Genomic DNA, 16,374 nt, shown 5'->3' on the forward strand with positions numbered 1-16,374 from the left:
ATTGATACCGTTCAATCGGTGCCAATAATTAATTAATTCCCAGGCATTGTTAACACAGTATAGTTTTCATTGATTGAAATAGGACACACTGTAAATGTGAACACAAACTATTTAGCATGCAAACTATTCTGGCTAATTGTTAATAATATACTAATATACAGTAACTTTCAAAAATAAACAAACACGTGCAGCTTTCTCATTACTTAATATCTGTTGGTTCATTAACCAATCATCAGAAATAATAAAGGGAAATGAAAATTTGCTATCATCAGACAGGAACGAATGAATTAGGAAATAGAAATTTAGGCCATTTGGAAAGCTATAATGAAAATACACAACTTAATTCCACTCAGATAACTATGTCTGTGTTTTCTTTTGATCAAACCAAAACATTGTCTTAATCATATGTCTAAATGTTTTCTCCAGCTATTTCATTACTTTTAGAAAAAGGGAGAGCCAAACACAAACTAGAAATACACAGCTGCTTTGTTACATTTGAGTGTAATGTTATTGTAATGTTAGTCTAAATTATGTTCATATTCTGTTGTAAAGTTCTCAATAAAAAACATTAAAACCCTATGCACAAATGCATAACTTTTCCGCAAAGAACAGCTGGGTGTTTGGTTTGCTTGAAAAATGAATAATGTCCTTTGTGTTTAATAGTAGAACTTTACAGGTGTGTTTGTTTGTTGCCAAAACAAAATAATTCTTGCCAAAATGCTGCAAATAATATTAATTCATGCATCTGATTACATACCTAACTATCTGAAATCAATACAACAGGTAATACCATTCATGTAAATAATTGGCATGTTAACATTTTGAAGAAAAATGTAAAATTTAATTTGGCTATTGTGATACTATAACCTAACCTATATACATTGCTATATATAGTTTATATATTTCAGTGTATAGATTTGGTTATAGATATATATATACTTTTGATAAAGGCTAAGAGTGCTAGCCGAAACCTTAGCTTTTTGCCCCAATAAACACCAGAATTTTTTTGAATGCAAGTCCTGTGAATGCAAGTCCTGTGAATGCAAGTCCTGTGAATGCGATCCTCTGTCTACATATATAAATTAACCGTAGGGTTAATTCCCCTCCAGTCGGAGCCTCATGGTGCAGAAACCCTGTTTGGGACTAACTACAGGGTTTCCTAAGGGGCAGAGCCCTTGTGTTGGTGCAGCATGGCCGATCCCAAAAGCTGTCACTAGGTGCCGCTGCTGCACCCTATAAAAGGAGATTGCCATGTGCTCACAGCCATTACTGCTGGAGGATTTCTGCTGACTGTACTTAACTAAGGAGATAGTGATTTCAGCTGCCACTATGTAGAGGCAGGAGGCCTCTGAGACTGGCGTAGGCAAACCCATGCCTAGGAGCAGGACCAGGAGGGTCGGAAGCTCTGGATTTCCAAAACTGAACTGTGTGTGCTCATGCTATAGGCAATGCTGGGAGCTCTAGTTCAGCAACGGATTCATCAAAGCTGCATTTATTGGAAAAGATTCTCATCGCTGTGGATGCCTGTTTCCGCTCTGTGTGAGCCTGCCAGCTCTGTGTGTGAGCCCTCGGGTGAGTCTGCTTGGGGAGAGTAGAGGAAAGGATCCAGCGGTGGATCTATGGTATCACAGGCTTTTTGTGTGCCTGCCATGAGGGAGCCAGTACCTAACCGGAGAGAAAGGTATTTTGGGCTGCTAGCGCTGCCTGGGACCAAGTGTGGGGATAAGGGACTGAGACTTTGATCTGCCAATGAGTAGTGCGGGACTTTGCCTGGCACGGAGGACCAGGATGGGACTGGCACAGGATTCCCAGGGTAGTTGTCATGCTAGTTAAATACATATTGTGATTGTATTTTACTTCCCCTTTAAATCTGCACTTATCTTGTATAAAGTTTTGTTACACAGAATAAAGTGTGTGTGTTGAATGTTTCCTAACGGGGCCACCCATAGGTGCATTCCCGGATCCCATTAGAAAAATTCCCAGTACCTTTCACCTTGCAAAGGGAACTCAGGACCCGAGTTGGTAAGCATAGAACAACCTTGGCACCAGGGGGGTCGCCAAGAGGGTGTTACATGTTACATGTTGTTTTTCATTATTTATTATTTATAGTATTTTAATTATTTGCCTTTTTATTCTGACTGCTTCAAATGGGGGTCACTGACCCCATCTAAAGAACAAATGTTCTGTAATGTAAGGCGACTAATGTATTGCTATTGCTACTTTTTATTACTCCTCTATTCATATTCCAGTCTCTTATTCAAATCAATGCATAGTGGCTTGCGTAATTTGGACCCTAACAACCAGATTGCTGAAACTGCAAACTGGAGAGCTGCTGAATAAAAAGCTAAAACTAAAAAAACACAAATAATAAATGAAAACTTATTGCGAATTATCTCAGAATATCACTTTCTATGTCATACTAAAATGTAAGTCAAAGGTGAATAACCCCTTAAAAGTCCCTCTGTTTAGCACTGTGGGTGGTGAATAAATCTCTGGTAAGCAGAGAGAGCTGCTTTATAAGTGATCATCTTAATAAGGTTGTGAGACAGCTTTGTAATTTGTCTGCAAATTAGAAGTAAGTAACCTGCAACAGTTGTTTTTTTTTTACAGCAGACTAATAATAAACAGTATTAAATGAAGAATTTGTTCATAGCTATACAATTAGTCAAGATAAACAAGCATTTGTCATCATTGTAAATATTTGTTTTATAGTTATTCTCAGAAGAAATTGTTCCTTCTCAGAAGCATTTATTTCTTCCCTATCACTGTATACTAAGCAGAAAACCAGCCTTCAGTTAAAAAAAATGTATTTGAGTACAAAATAAATGCAGGAATTTATGTGTTTTATTAGACTCCATAAATTAGAACATTGGATAATAGACTACATAAATAAGAACACTGGATACAGATAAATGGCAAATAAAAGGCTGCTGGTTTTTTGGAACAATTATAAACTTTTCTGTCTTATATTTCTTCCCTCATTAGTAACACTGCCATCTAATTTCATTTTTACAAGATAATAATCATTATGGAAATAAGACCAGCTTCTGCTGTTAAACATTGTGTATTGTAATAAACATTTATCCCTGATTTTCATATGAGTTTTGTAGTGATAAACATTGTCATACTAATCGGTACTAAAAATCTGCACTCTAATAACATACATGCTGAAAGTATTAAGCTTCATGAAAGCATATTAAAGGTTTTAAAACAACAACAAACAAAATAAAGTACAATATAAAACTAACAATTTAAGCAGTAGAAATATAAAATACCAAACAAGAGAAGAAAAGAAACAAAAAGAGAAGATATTCGAATAGCTTGTATAAGTGCAAGGGAAAATTATCAATCCCGAATTTACCACTTTTTACTTGACCTATGGGGTAGATTCACTAAGCTCCGAATTTCCGCTAGCGTCCGCTTTGCTCACATCGCAACACTTCACCAGGAGTAAATTTGCCCAGACAACGCTAATTCACTACAATCCGAAGTTGCATCCAGGGCGCCGAACGCTGGCAAAGTTGCGCTAGCGTTACTGCACCAAGCGAATCGAAATCGCGCTAGCGTTGGCTAATTTGCATACGGCGGGAAGTTAAAGTTCAATGGATGTATATGTAGCAGCAAATACATTACACAAGCCCGGGAAACCCGGGAAATGTAGGGGAGAAGCCGGTTACCCCAAAAAAATATTACGCTATTTTTCAGCCTATCACCCTGAAAAGATTTTTTTGGGACTATTTTTTGAGGAAGTCCTATCTACTCTATTGCACTTTGCCTGGTCTGACGTGGTGAAGGCAAGTCTGGCGCATCTTAGTGAATTTGCGTAGTTACGTCCATTCGCCAGAGCGCAAATTCGTCAGGCGTTAGGGTGCAAAGTACCGCTAGAGTCTATCTCCTTCGCTAGCAAAGTTACGCCGGTGATCATTAGTAAATCAGCGAAGTACCAAATTACGTCACCCGTGTTAGTCACTTCGCCCTTTAGTAGATTTGCCCCTATGCCCCTATGTCTCCCACCTGTGGGTAGTAATAAGAGACCAAAGTCTAGGACTAAGACAAATTTTTTTTTTGCCTACCCCATGAGCACAAAGGTGGTAAGGTTATGATATCTTAATAATGGGTGGGCAAATTTTGTCTAGTTTTGCCATTAAGGCAAACCCATAAACCCATATGCTTCCTCCATTATGGATAGCACAGCAACCCCAAGCTCATAAACATCTCAGTGACCACCTAACAATTATTTTCAAATTCTAACAAAGCCCAGGGACAAACCTAGCACACACAGGCAATGTAGGGCGGGTAGGATAGGGCAGGCAAAGTGTATTGCACAAAGGCAGAGTATGGCACATACAGACAGAGTAGGGAACACACAGCCAGTGTAGAGCAAGCAGAGTATGGCACACACAGACAGCATAGAGCAGAGCATGCAGAGTAAGGCAGGCAAGGACACAGCAGTGCAGGCAAAGGTAGCAGAGCAAGAGACAGGGACAACTATCAGGACCACACAAGTAACCAATCAGGACCAATACAATACTGAGCTGTGAATAGATGAACACTGCAAGGGCTTACAGTCTGAGATGTGCACAATGTCAGCAAGACTTTAATGCAGGGGCCACACAAGGTAGACCTGTAGGCCAGCTGTTAGACAACACACAGAAATCAGGTCAAGGTCAGATTTCTAAAAAAAAAATCTAAGAGTGAGGTGGGCACAAGTACACATCACATGACAAAGTTTTTGTTCACTTCATTCTATCAGTATTATTGAATTGTCCTCCAGAAATATTACACCTTTTGTTTGCTTTAGGATTTCAAAACATAAAAACTAAATATAAAACTAAAAACATAAACTAAGCATATGAAAGACAGGGAAACAAAGCATTAAATTATTATTGTTTTAAATTATAACTTTGGACAATAGCAAAAACCACAGCTCGTCTCACATGTAGTTGCTGGAAGAAGCAACTTGTTGTCTTCACTGATGGGAAAAGTGTCATCCACAACATTTCTGCACCAGAATCCCTGAGAAAGAAATAGCAGAGGGTATTTGAAATTAGCAACAGAACAGAGAGAGAGAGAGAGAGAGTGATTCAGCATAATCGTTACATTTCTCCTACACAAAATACTCCCTCTGTATTCCTGCTGTGGGCCAAGTGAAATCTTTGAGTACTTAAATGAAGAGCAGTCACTAAGATTGCAGCTTATAACGCATGCAGAAGCGTTTTGTGTGACAGGTACTGATACTCTGTACTAATTTGGTAAGCAATGCACTTTACATCTGACTTTCAGTTATAAATATCTACTACCATGTGATTCCTAAACATACCATTTATTCTACATAGTTACATTGGAGATCGTATAAAACATCTGCAAAACTATACTATTAAATTGTGTATTCCCCAAATTAAAGTACAATATAAAAACATAAAGCTGAAAGAAATGATTTTCACATCATTTAAGTAGACAAGCTCACGCAGCCATACTTTTAAAGGAACAGTTGCACTAAAAAGTGAAAGTGTTTTATAGGAACAGTTCAGTGTAAAAATAAAAACTGGGTAAATAGATAGGCTGTGAAAAATAAAAAATGTTTGTAATCTAGTTAGTTAGCCAAAAATGTAATCTATAAAGGCTGGAGTGACTGGATGGCTAACATAACAGAGCAGAATACAACTTCCTGCTTTTCAGCTCTCTAACTCTGAGTTAGTCAGCGACTTGAAGGGAGGTCAAATGGGACATAACTGTTCAGCGAGTTTGCAATTGCTCCTCAGCATGCAGCTCAGATTCAAAAGCAAACAGTTATGACCCATGTGCCCCCCCTTGTCACTGATTGGTTACTGCCTGGTTTATACCAACAAGCTGCTGTGTAGCTATTGGAACATCCATTCAGTCTGAAAAAAAGGTACAGGTTACGCAGTAGATAACTAAAAATGTCTGTAGAATCCCATTGTATTCTACAAAGCTTATCTGTTATCTGCCATGTAACCTGTGCCTTTTCTTCTTTTTTCAGCTTTCAATAACTGCCCCCATGGCCACCCATCCATCTGTTTATATAAACTATAGTTGTGTTTCTGAAGCAAACACACCAGTTGTACCAGTGCAGGGCAACACTACATTATATTTTCATTACTTTAAATCACTTTGATTTTCTGGTATTAAAGTTCCTTTAAGAACTTTTCAATCAATGTCATTATAGAGGGATATGGCAAATGCCTTGACCCAGGAATGTACGGCAAACTTCTCTCACATTTTAAGACCTTACAACACGGACTACTACGGAGTGGGATCCTGACAAGTGTTGACATGACAGTTGAAACCGCGTCCAAAGCGTAGTGATTGTGCATAATTCCATTGCTCCAATACATTTACAACTCTAATAAGAGGCTAGTGTTGTCTGCAGTAGATGTGTTATCCTTGGGTATAATAAGAAGCATATGTGTAGTGCTGGCAGGCAATGTGGGTATATCATGGCATAGTGTTCCACCTTGAACTACTGTATGACTTAAAGGAGAAGGAAAGCTATGGAGGCATTTTATTGCCAATAGATTAGCTGCACTAGTGCAAGCTAGAATGCTATATTTATTCTGTAGAATGTTTTACCATACCTGAGTAAAAAGCTCTAGAAACTCTCTGTTTGTTTAGAATAGGAGCTGCAGTATTAATGTGGTGTGACATCACTTCCTGCCTAAGTCTCTCCCTGCTCTGGGCTCAGATTACAGTAGAGAAGGGAGGGGTGGGGGGAGAGGAGCAAACTGAGCATGCTCTTGCCCAAGGCAATGAGGTTTAAGCTGAAGGCAGGAAGTCTGATACAGAAGCCCATGTGTACACAATAGAAGGAAAGAAATGCTGTGTTTCTTTTGACAGGGGACTCAGAGCGACATTATTTTGGGGGTTTACTGGTATATTTAGATGGACCTTTCTGATAAGGCTTACTTAGTTTTAACCTTTCCTTCTCCTTTAAGCTGGCCATAGACACAAAGATCTGATCGTACGAATCGAGGATTCGTACGATTTTTGGACCGTGTGTGGAGAGTCCCGACATTTTTCGTCCGGCGGAGATCGGTCGTTTGGTCGATCGGACAGGTTAGAAAATTTCTGTCGGCTGCTGATAATATCTCTGCGTGTATCGCCGATCTTATGATTTGCAGTGGGAGACTGTCACTAGCTTTGGTTGGACATAGATATTGTACGATTGCTGTCAGGGGCAGAACATTGCTGATCTGTTCTTTAACTAATCTGACTGGTAAGACTTTGATCTGAATGGTTAGTGGCGGGTCGGGAGATGGGAAAGTCTGATCGTACGATGATTCGTACGATCGGATCTTTGCATCTATGGCCAGCTTTAGCTATACAAACTTTTACCACATTTTAAGCTTTTTGTGTAAATTCTGTGCTATTTCCTGATTGCGTGTGAAGTCAGTCTGCTTCTTGGGCAAGAATAAACAATCTAATAGATGTTTAGGCATGCTCAGATGGAAACTGCTGAAATAAAGAAAAACTGCTCAAAGAAACTGTGTATCTTTTATTAGTGATACTGACATAGCAAAATTATGAAAAATCATGTCCATGCGACAGTAACCTATGCCGATTTGTTTTTATCTTTCATTTATAGAATAACCAAGGAACTGTAATCCTTTTTACAAATAGGATGTATTTTTCCTTTATTTAAAATACAGGTATGGGATCCCTTATCCAGAGACCCATTATCCAGAAAGCCCCAAATTACACGAAGATCATCTCCCATAGTATCCATTTACGGAAAGTAATTATCATTTTTAAAAATGATTTCCTTCTTCTCTGTAATAATAATTTTTTATGCGAATTTTTGCGGGCGTTTCGCGAATTTATTCGCTGGCGGCGAATCACGCAAATTCGCCGCAAATTCGCGCCTGGCGAATAAATTCGCCCATCACTAATAATTATGCATTATTATTATAAAGCTTCAAACCATTAATTGTAAACAATTATGGCTTCTATGTATTAGAGGTCAAAATAGGAAACATTCTCAGTTTTAGTCATATTTTTTTCACATTTTTAATCATTTTTTTCTCACCAAATTATTTTGCAGAAATAGTTTCACGTTCAAAGCATTTCTTCTTGAATATATTGGCTCATGTTGATCTTACCCATATAAATTTATTATGGCGTATTTATTTTGTAAAAAAAAATAGTAGGCGGGATGGCACTCGGAACGCTTCGTTTTCAGAAGTCGCCTCATGAGGAAACTTCGGGCGACTTCGGAAAGCTGAAGCTATCCGAGTGCCATCCCGCCAGCAAATTAGATTCTAGCCAGCGGGAAGGTAGTTCAGGGAGATTATTTACCTGAAGAAGAAGTGATTTGTCGCTGAGTGACTACCGTAATCTCCCGAAATAGCAGCGTGTGTCTGTCTGCATTCCTCTGCTGTGGACCTTCCTGCATTCCACAGTCTTCTAGAGTGAAATTCTGCCATTCTCCATTCATTTCTATTGGATATTTTAAGTATTTATCAATGGGTGAAAGTGATAGTTCATCCTTTGCTAAATACACCTTTCAAAATCCCATAGAAATGAATGGATAGTGGCGGAATTTCACTCTAGAGGACTGTGGCGATCTCTAACTTCACTCTTTGATAAATATACCTCCTGATAAATATACCCTCTGGACCACTCCCATTCGGCAGGTTTTAGGTGGCGAATAGTCAAATTCGAATCTTAAAGGGCTAGAGTATGATAAATCTCAAAAATCAAATTACATTTTTTTTTTTAAAAAAACTCTAATCGAATTTGAAAAACTCCCTAGTTGAATTTGACAGTTTTGGCTTGGCTTGTTTCAACTCTTCAAAATGTACCCCCAAAACACTTAGCTGAGCTCTAAAACATAGGCTTGGTTTTTCCAGTATATTTCAGCATATTTTCATTTATACTGTAGTCTAAATACCAAAGTTGTAAAGTGATTTCCAGGAATACCACAATAAAAACTGATGTACTGTAAAGAAATCTTTTTCAAAAGTAACAGAACCAAAGTGAAAACGAGTCGTTCCACCCACACTTGCTGGTCTCATCACAGCTACATTATTAAATACAATGCTTGAAATTTGATGGAATTCATTACTGTAATTTCTTTCTGGGCAATGATCCAGAAAATAATGAAAACATGTTATATATTTTAAAGGAATGTTGTCAATTTGGAAAATCAGATTGTATTCTCTCCACAAAATCAGATTGTATTCTACTAACCACTATATAGACTATTGTGGTACAGTCTATTCATTTTTGTATAACTGTTCTTGAAACAGGTTTACAATTTTACTATTTAATAGTTATATATAGTATAGTGGAATATTTACATTAGACTATTAAGCTTTCACTTAAAGCCCTCTGCATAAAGGAGAACTAAACCCAAAAAATGGTTAAAATATGATGAAAAATGACACATATTAAATACTGAACTTATGGTACCAGCCTAAAGTGTCAACATCTCAATAGCAGCAATGAGCCAGAACTTGTCACAGGGGGTCACCATCTTGGAAAGTTTGACACTCACATGCTCAGCGTCAGGGCCGGAACTAGGGGTAGGCAGAGTAGGCACGTGCCTAGGGCGCAAAGCTGAGGGGGCGCCAGGCACGTACCTGCTCTGTCGCCTATCCCGTGTCCGGTCCCGTCTCTCCACGACTGGCGCTGGCGTAAATGCGCTTCTGCGCATGCGCGCACACATTTCGCACCGGAGAGCACTTTTGCGCATGTGCACTGGAGCGCACTTTTGCGCATGCGCAGTCGAGCACGCACAGAGCCGGCGCCTTGGCCCGCCAGGCTGCCTAGGGCACCTGGCCGGGTTGGCCCGGCTCTGCTCAGCGTGCTCTGTACAGCTGTTGAGAAGCTAAGCTTAGGGGTAGTCACAAATTTACAAGCACAAAATGAGGTTTATCTGTAATATAAGCTGATGCTACAAGACTGATTATTAAATCCTGATTCTAATTGCACTGGTTTCTAAGCTGCCATGTAGTAATTGTCTGTATTAATTACTAATGAGCCTTATTACTATTCAGTCACATTGGTTACTGGAGGGACTTGATTTTGAATGCACTACAAACTTAGAATGCTCACAGATAGTGAAGGGGTCACGTACAATGAGAGGCCTTGACGTGGTGTGTGAGCTTACATATTATGGCCAAAGTGTGGTACTAACACCTAGGGGCACATTTACTGAGGGTTGAATTTCGAAGTGGTTAAAAAAAGTTCGATTGACGAAGTTTTTTTTTTTAAATTAAATTTAGCAGTTTTTGATTGAATTGAAATTGATCAAATGTAGAAATAGTTCGAATCGAACAATTTAATCTATCGATCGAACGATTTTCAAAAAAACCCAAAAAACTTTGACTACTAAAAACATAGCCAAATACTGGCTATAGGTTCTAGGCGGTCCCCATAGGCTAACATAGCAATTCGGCCGGTTTAAGGTGGCGAAGTGTCGAAGTCGAAATTTTTTAAAAAGACAGTACTTCGATTTCCAAATGGTCGAATATTCAAAGTTTTTTCAATTTGAATCTAATTTTGCCTATTCGATGGTCGAAGTACCCAAAAATTACTTTGAACTTTTTGAATTCGAAAATTCACTTAGAATTCACTTCGACCCTTAGTAAATGGGCCCCCTAGTTTTTAGTAATAATTATTAATTTGTAATATTTATAGTTATTTTTAAAGGCAACCCGTGTGTTGGCAATCTTTCTTCTTCTTTTTGTGTACAAATATTGGCTCCAGATTGTTGGTTAGGCTGAGTGTTGGCAAAGGATGTTTCTAGCAGGTGGTCAACACCACAGCGTGGGTTACCCCGATCGCTGGCAATTTTTTTCTGTGTTTCCAATCTGAAAGTTTTAGTTCATGATAATTAAAATATAACCACAGCATAAATATAAGCATCAGTTTTATATTACGGTCAGCCTACTCTTAAATACTTTAAAGCTCATCTACTGATCTACTTACAGTACTTCACTGTCCTCCATTTTTTCTCATTATTGTTTTTATTGGTTTTCACTGATTCCCAACTACATATATATCCTGCTTTGTGCATATGATTAAATATTTTCTTTTTATAATTTCATTATTATCCTGTTCTTTATAAAGCTTGCCTCTCTGGCCTCATCCCTAAAAATGAATATGGCTCAAAATGCCATATTTTATTTACTGAACTTATTGCACCAGCCTAAAGTTTCATCTTCGATAGCAGCAATAATCCAGGATTTCAGATTTGTCACAGGGGGTCACCATCTTGGAAAGTGTCTGTGACACTCACATGCTCAGTGGGCTCTGAGCAGCTGTTGAGAAGCTAAGCTTAGGGGTCGTCACAAATTATCAAACTGAAAATAAGGTTTGTCTGTAATATAAGCTGATGCTACAGGGCTGATTATTAAATTCTGGTGCTAATTGAGTTGGTTTCAGTGCTGCCATGTAGTGATTATCTGTATTAATTACTAATCAGCCTTATATTGTGACTTTTATATTTTATATATATCTATATCTATATCTATATCTATATCTATATCTATATCTATATATATATATATATATATATATATATATATATAGTCAAATACAAGAGTCCTCTGCACTCAACCCATTATCAATATATTTAAGACAGCGACATTTTGTGCATACTGCTACTAAAAAATGCCTTACCCTTTAAACAAAACAGGGATTGTTTGTCCATATATTGCAATATATTTAAGCTGGCCAACTACGTCAAAGTCATCCCATATCTGGCCAGTCCTATGCTCAATTTTATCTGATTCATTAAGAATTCTGTTGCTTCATTATACATTTTACAAAGGGACTTGGTTTTACCTGCAACTTAACTTGCTGCTTTCAAAGTAAACCTCCATACTTGGCTGCCCTTTTATTAGACACCAGTGGGATCACCTGACTATAGCTGGGAAGGGTGAGAGCTACAACATGGAGCTGGTCACTGCTCCTGTATAAACTATAACAAACAAGGGAAAGTTGTGCTCACCACTATTTTTTAAAACCATTAGGCGGGGGTGCAATGAGGCTGTGACCACAAAATACATATAGTCAAATACAAGAGTCCTCTGCACTCAACCCATTATCAATATATTTAAGACAGCGACATTTTGTGCATACTGCTACTAAAAAATGCCTTACCCTTTAAACAAAACAGGGATATATATATATATATATTTATATTTATTTAGTATCTTGTCCATCAGCCCCTAAGTTCAGTAAGTGACAGCAGCACAGAGCATGTGCAGTGAATCAGCAAAAAAGAAGATGGGGAGCTACTGGGGCACCATTGGAGGCACAGATTTTGCCTGCTAAAGGGCTGTGGTTATCTTGGGCTGGTACAGAAGCACAAAACATAATGTACAACATTTCTAGCCTACTTCATTACTTAAGCTTTAGTTCTCCTTTAAGTCCCTTAATTTGATTGTGTTTTACTTTACTTTTAAGGCATATTATTCTGGTAGGTTACTATCTAATAGCATATATAGAAGTAAGAATTGTGAGAATACTTTTAAGTAATATACAACGATGATACACATGTTGTAGGGATAGCCTGAGGAATTTGAGGATCACTATGAAATAACAATAACAAAATAAAATGTTATCCAAAATAATACATGGGTTCAATATTTTTGGCTAAGCAACTAACCATGTTTGCTATGAATTCATGCGGATACTTCCATGAGTGAATCTTCAGGTTGGCTGTTAGTTCAGTCTTCAATTCTGGATCATCAAAAAAATTCTGCACAAAAGAAAACTGGAGGTAGAATGAACTGTATGTTTTAAGACAGGAGGTGGAACTAAGAAGCAACATTTGTAAATATCTCCTACGTTTATAAGTATTGAGTGTATTTTTAAAAGGAATCATTTTGATTGAATGTTGTTATATTTTAGCATTTTATGCTGTATATACTGTAGCATTTTCCTGATATTCTGTTGCTAATCGTGTATCACTTTTACCCCAATTCCAACGTTTCCAAATGCTCTACCTGTGCTCATGCCAGTGAAGCATGGAATATCTTTATTGCTGCAATTATTAGAACTTGCTGTCCCCTATAGACAGAAAGATGGATAAATGACAATAATGTCTTTTCTTACTCAGTCCGGCTCCGTCTATATTACTTATAACAGGCATCTGGCATAAGAATAAAAGTCATTTTGCTGAGTGTTCAGCATGCGCCTACAGTATCTCTCATTTAGCCAACATTTTCACTTATAAGGGCTGGAATTTTTCCTGTTTTCCCTTTATCTTTGGCACCTTTTCCTGAGTCCCATTTCTCTGAGTTTATATCTGAATCATTCCATTCAGGCCATATTGTGACCTTTCCCTTTTTTTTTACTTCATTCGATGATGTCAAAAAACTGGCAACAAGTGATGCTATGCTGGACTATTTGCCTTCATTGTTTGTACATAATACTACCACATATAGTTAAGTTAATAAGTCAGGAATACCTGCAGATACTGTTAATTATAGATGAGCACAAGTTAACATTTAGATGATCTAATAATTTAATTAAAGGAGAAGGAAAGGTCTTTTAACTTGGGGGTGCCAAAAGTTAGACCCCTCCAAGTGATCGCATGTACTTACCTAAAACCCCGGCCAGTGCTCCTATCAGAAGAAACTGCACTGGCCCGGGATTCTTCCAGTGAGCACCAAGGAGCGATCATCTTCTGGCTTCTTCTTTATCCTTACGGCTGTGCATGCGCAAAAAAAACCAAAAGATTTGCCTATTTTGTTCTACTGCTCATGCGTCTGCCCCGGGAAATGTGAAGATAGAAAAAGCCGGAAGGACAATCACCCCGTGGTGCTCACTGGAAAAATCCCAGGCCGGTGCAGTTTTCTTCTGATAGGAGCACCAGCCCTGGGTTTCAGGTAAGTAGATGCGATCACTTGGGGGTGCCTAACTTTTGGCACCCCCAAGTTAAAAGACATTTCCTTCTCCTTTAAAGTATTTGCCAAGGTAGAGTGGTAGTATCAGGGCAGATTGCTAGTATCTGGTATCAACCCCAAGGAGTACTAAAGGACTAAGTTTGTCTCTGTATATTAGGTTGATTAATTCTAAAATAGATAAAATTTGCTTCAAATGTGAGCAATTTGTAAGCCCCATCTGTTGCAGATGAATTGCAAAGAAACCAACTTCGCCACAGTCTGTCAAACCGGCACTCTCTTTATACAGTATGCTTTATTGCCTTCCTTTTATAAAATGGCATCCCTGTTGAGATTCAGATTAAATTGGCAGGAAAATTGGCAGGAAAATCAAAATGTTTTGGAGGGTTGAAAAGTGTGAGGTCAGGCAAAATGATATTTGAATCATTAGCATGTGGACTTTGTACTGTTCTGTGGAGATTAAACATTATCCATTAAAAATAGCACTGCTAGATCATTTTTGGCACAGCATTCATAAGTCACTTGCAGTTGCATGAGTGTTGAAAGCAAATGCATTTAAGCAATCTTACATATATAGTGCAAAAACGTCAAAATAATTCAAATTTGAAAACATAAGACAGAAAAATAAGTATTTAAAGCAGTCACTGGTTAGAAACTATATCGCAATAAGGTGTTCCTTAGGGATGTAGTGGCAATTAAAATGTTGATTAAATTGTGAGCACCTGCCCTTAATATAGAGAATGAATCTCTGGTTTAAAGGGGTGGTTCACCCTTAAAGGGGACCTGTCACCCAGACACAAAAAGCTGTATAATAAAGGTTCTTTTCAAATTAAACATGAAATCCAAATTTTTTTTTTATTAAATCATTCATAGCGGTTGCAAAATCATTTAAAATGTCAGCTGTCAATCAAACATTGCCTGCCCCTCCTCTATGGTTTAGGCATAGAGGCGGGGCAGGCAATTACTTTCACTTTTCATTCAGCACTTCCTAGATGTCACTGCTCTCCGCACATTCCCCCTCTCTCTTTACCATTTAATTGTGTAACCAGGGCATGGGGATGGACATCAGGTCCCGCATTCTGGTGCACAAACAAGATTCTGAGATGATGCAAGGCTTGCCTTAATAACAAGTGTCCCCAAAATGGTTCCTGCCTGCTTGTTATAATTATGAATTCCCAGGAAACAAGATTCAAATAATTTATATAGTGTTTATTTTGCTTGACAAACATGATAAAATATGATTTGGAATAATTTTTTAGGGTAACAGGTCACCTTTAAGCTTACTTTAAGCATGTCATAGAATGGCTAATTCTAAGCAACCTTATAATTGGCCATCGTTTTTTCTTTTTTATAGTTTTTGATCTATTTGCCGCCTTCTTCTTCTGACTCTTTCCAGCTTTCAAATGGGGGTCACTGGCCCTACCTAAAAAAAACAAATGCACTGTAAGGCTTAACATTTATTGCTATTTCTACTTTTTATTAATCAATTTTCTATTCAAACCCTCTCCTATTCTTATTCTAGTCTCCCATTCAAATAAATGCATGGTTGCTAGGGTAATTTGGACCCTAGCAAACAGATTACTCAAATTTGCAAACTGGTAAACTGGAAAATAAAAGGCTAAATAACTCAAAAATGAAATGAAAACCAACTGCAAATTTTTTTAGAATATCACTCACATCCTACTGAAAGGGTGAACAACCACTATTCAAGGTCTCAGTCTCAGGTAAGGGATTATAATCACTGGGTGTGCCTAATTTTAATAATTGAAAACATTAAATAAACCCAATACGCTGGTTATTTTAACCGATTTTTTTCTGCATTGTTTTCTCTTGTATTCATAAATAATTGACCAGACAAGACATTCACATCTATATGTATACGATAGTACTGTATACTATTAAACATTGCCTGCTTATTGTATACTATTGATCATTGCCTGCTGAAAGTCTAGCTTATTTCTGTATGTAGAGAAATGATTATAAAGATCCTGCTTAGCAAGACTGCAACAGAATGTCAAGAGTTCAGCCAATTACTTTGGTTAAACCAGTGCTACAGGGATATTTGTTGTGATATCTGATTCTATAACAACAACTGATTGGTACTCTCATTGTAACAATGTGTTTTTGCTCATAAAAGGTTTGTTTCACACTGGTTGGAACGTATAAAACAAACCGCAGTATAAGGTTTTAAAAACATTGCTTTACGTAGCTTTGACCAATGGAAATTAATTTTTGACCATAAATTAACTTCTGCTATGCTTGATATAAGGGCATATTAATATGTATTAATAAGGCATGGGAATTGTTTTCACACTGAACACAGGGCAGCTAAAAATACATGACCCATTGACTATAACAGAGATAGGTCCTTTGGGATGCTCAGCCTATATTCTCTGTTCTTAATACATATTCAGAAGACTTAATATCAACTGGGATGCCATGCAGAATACAAGGTACTTCAGTCCCACAAGCTATTTAAGACCATGGATATCCAGGTCTC

Source organism: Xenopus laevis, chromosome 5S (assembly GCF_017654675.1).
Source record: "Xenopus laevis strain J_2021 chromosome 5S, Xenopus_laevis_v10.1, whole genome shotgun sequence".
Lineage (NCBI taxonomy): Eukaryota > Metazoa > Chordata > Amphibia > Anura > Pipidae > Xenopus > Xenopus laevis.